We start from the raw sequence: 3,806 nt of genomic DNA on the forward strand, positions 1-3,806 counted from the left end.
ATGCAAGTGCTTATGAAGCCTCTGAAGCCCGATCAAGCCCCAAGGACAAAATTCCTCGTGAAGGAATTGCTATATGTGCTGATACGTCTCCGTCGTATCTACTTTTCCAAACACTTTTGCCCTTGTTTTGGACTCTAACTTGCATGATTTGAATGGAACTAACCCGGAGTGACGTTGTTTTCAGCAGAATTGCCATGGTGTTATCTTTGTGCAGAAACAAAAGTTCTCGGAATGACCTGAAACTTCACGGAGATTACCACACCCTGTCCACGAGGGTGGGAGGCGCGCCTGCCCCCCAGGGCGCGCCCCCTGCCTCATGGGCCCCGTGGTGCTCCACCGACCTCAACTCCAACTCCATATATTCGTGTTCGGGGAGAAAAAAATCAGAGAGAGGGATTCATCGCGTTTTACGATACAGAGCCGCGGCCAAGCTCTAAAATCTCTTGGGAGGGCTGATCTGGAGTCCGTTCGGGGCTCCGGAGAGGGGAATCCGTCGCCATCGTCATCATCAACCATCCTCCATCACCAATTTCATGATGCTCACTGCCGTGCGTGAGTAATTCCATCGTAGGCTTGCTGGATGGTGATGGGTTGGATGAGATTTATCATGTAACCGAGTTAGTTTTGTTAGGGTTTGATCCCTAGTATCCACTATGTTCTGAGATTGATGTTGCTATGACTTTGTTATGCTTAATGCTTGTCACTAGGGCCCGAGTGCCATGATTTCAAATCTGAACCTATTATGTTTTCATGAATATATGTGAGTTCTTGATCCTATCTTGCAAGTCTATAGTCACCTACTATGTGTTATGATCTGGCAACCCCGAAGTGACAATAATCGGGACCACTCCTGGTGATGACCATAGTTTGAGGAGTTCATGTATTCACTATGTGTTAATGCTTTGGTCCGGTACTCTATTAAAAGGAGGCCTTAATATCCCTTAGTTCCAATAGGACCCCGCTGCCACGGGAGGGTAGGACAAAAGATGTCATGCAAGTTCTTTTCCATAAGCACGTATGACTATATTCGGAATACATGCCTACATTACATTGATGAATTGGAGCTAGTTCTATGTCACCCTATGTTATGACTGTTACATGATGAACCGCATCCGGCATAATTCTCCATCACCGATCCAATGCCTACGAGCTTTTCGCATATTGTTCTTCGCTTATTTACTTTTCCGTTGCTACTGTTACAATTACTACAAAACCCAAAAATATTACTTTTGCTACCGTTACGGTTACTTCCATACTACTTTGCTACTAAATACTTTGTTGCAGATACTAAGTTATCCAGGTGTGGTTGAATTGATAACTCAACTGCTAATACTTGAGAATATTCTTTGGCTCCCCTTGTGTCGAATCAATAAATTTGGGTTGAATACTCTACCCTCAAAAACTGTTGCGATCCCCTATACTTGTGGGTTATCATGTGCCAAGAACAGTCTATCGCATTCTAACGAAGACTTTGAGTCCCATCAAAGGCCACAACTCATCTGATGAGGAAATTGTTGGCATCATGAAGAATCTGCTATTCAACATCATGCATGGCATTCCTGTCAACTATCATGACTTCTTCATGAGAACTCTGGCAAATGTTGCACTCTCTCCGTTTGAGTTGAAGCCTTATGCTCCTTGGATTATGAGATTCCTGAGAACAAGGTCATCACTAAACTACAAGGCTGACTTTCAGAATCACCTCAGCTACTTGCCCCCAATTGAAGCCCTCAAGCGGACATATTCCTCAGCTGATGAAAGGGGCAAGGCACCAGCTATTATTGATGAAGGCATTCGTCCATTGGATGGTCAGTTTCGTAAAGCTGCATCTTATTCCACCAATGATGACTCTGCCACTCATGACTCTGCTGCAAATGCATCCAAGCCAAATCCTCAAGCCACAACACCAAGGGTGATGACTAACCGTGAGCTTCTTCTTAGTCTTCACCAGAAGGTGGATCGAGACCATAAATGGGTTAAGCGTCAATTTGGTTCTATTCTTCACAACATGACTGCTACACGTAATGCGGTGAAGAAAAACCATTACTACCTCCATGAAGTCTTCAGTCGCACCTGGGCTATTCTGTCACATCTATATGGTGAAGAAGATCTGAAGCAAATGGGTCTCAAGGAGGATTTTGAATGGTGTGCACCTCCACCGAAGAAATACAAGAAGGTCAAGGTTCCTTCCTTGGTGGCCAGCTCATATTCTTCATCACGCGACACCGACGAGTATGAAGACTTGGACGACACTACGGCAGGCCCTTCAACAACAAACGACCCCAACAACGCTGGCGCTCCTTCATCATCATGATATTCTTCAGGGGCGTTAGTCCTCATTTTTCGACCCTTTTGGTCATTCGATGACAAAGGGCGAGAAATTTGAGTTAGCCTTCAAGCGGGTCTACCTATTGTTGGAAATATGCCCTAGAGGCAATAATAAATGGTTATTATTATATTTCTTTGTTCATGATAATCGTCTATTATTCATGCTATAATTGTATTGTCCGGAAATCTTAATACATGTGTGAATACATAGACCACAACGTGTCCCTAGTAAGCCTCTAGTTGACTAGCTCGTTGATCAACAGATAGTCATGGTTTCCTGACTATGGACATGGGATGTCGTTGATAACGGGATCACATCATTAGGAGAATGATGTGATAGACAAGACCCAATCCTAAGCATAGCATAAAAGATCGTGTAGTTTCGTTTGCTAGAGCTTTTCCAATGTCAAGTATCTTTTCCTTAGACCATGAGATCGTGCAACTCCCGGATACCGTAGGAGTGCTTTGGGTGTGCCAAACGTCACAACGTAACTGGGTGACTATAAAGGTGCACTACGGGTATCTCCGAAAGTGTCTGTTGGGTTGGCACGGATCGAGAATGGGATTTGTCACTCCGTGTGACGGAGAGGTATCTCTGGGCCCACTCGGTAATGCATCATCATAATGAGCTCTATGTGACTAAGGCGTTAGTCACGGGATCATGCATTGCGGTACGAGTAAAGAGACTTGTCGGTAACGAGATTGAACAAGGTATTGGGATACCGACGATCGAATCTCGGGCAAGTAACATACCGATTGACAAAGGGAATTGCATACGGGATTGATTGTATCCTCGACACCGTGGTTCATCCGATGAGATCATCGTGGAACATGTGGGAGCCAACATGGGTATCCAGATCCCGCTGTTGGTTATTGACCGGAGAGGCGTCTCGGTCATGTCTGCATGTCTCCCGAACCCGTAGGGTCTACACACTTAAGGTTCGGTGACGCTAGGGTTGTAGAGATATGTGTATGCGGAAACCCGAAAGTTGTTCGGAGTCCCGGATGAGATCTCGGACGTCACGAGAGGTTCCGGAATGGTCCAGAGGTGAAGAATTATATATGGGAAGTCAAGTTTCGGCCACCGGGAAAGTTTCGGGGGTTACCGGTATTGTACCGGGACCACCGGAAGGGTCCCGGGGGTCCACCGGGTGGGGCCACCTATCCCGGAGGGCCCCGTGGGCTGAAGTGGGAAGGGAACCAGCCCCTAGTGGGCTGGGCGCCCCCCCCCCATGGGCCTCCCCCCATGCGCCTAGGGTTGGGAACCCTAGGGTGGGGGGGGGGGACTTCCCACTTGCCTTGGGGGGCAAGGCACCCCCTTCCCCCCTTTGGCCGCCGCCCCCCCTTGAGATCCCATCTCCAGGGACGGCGCCCCCCCAGGGGGCCTATATAAAGGGGGGAGGGAGGGCAGCAACCTACAGCCTTGGGCGCCTCCCTCCTCCCCTGCTACACCTCTCCGTCTCGCAGAAGCTCGGGGA

The sequence above is a fragment of the Aegilops tauschii genome, chromosome 1, assembly GCF_002575655.3.
Source record: "Aegilops tauschii subsp. strangulata cultivar AL8/78 chromosome 1, Aet v6.0, whole genome shotgun sequence".
In the NCBI taxonomy this organism is placed as follows: Eukaryota; Viridiplantae; Streptophyta; class Magnoliopsida; order Poales; family Poaceae; genus Aegilops; species Aegilops tauschii.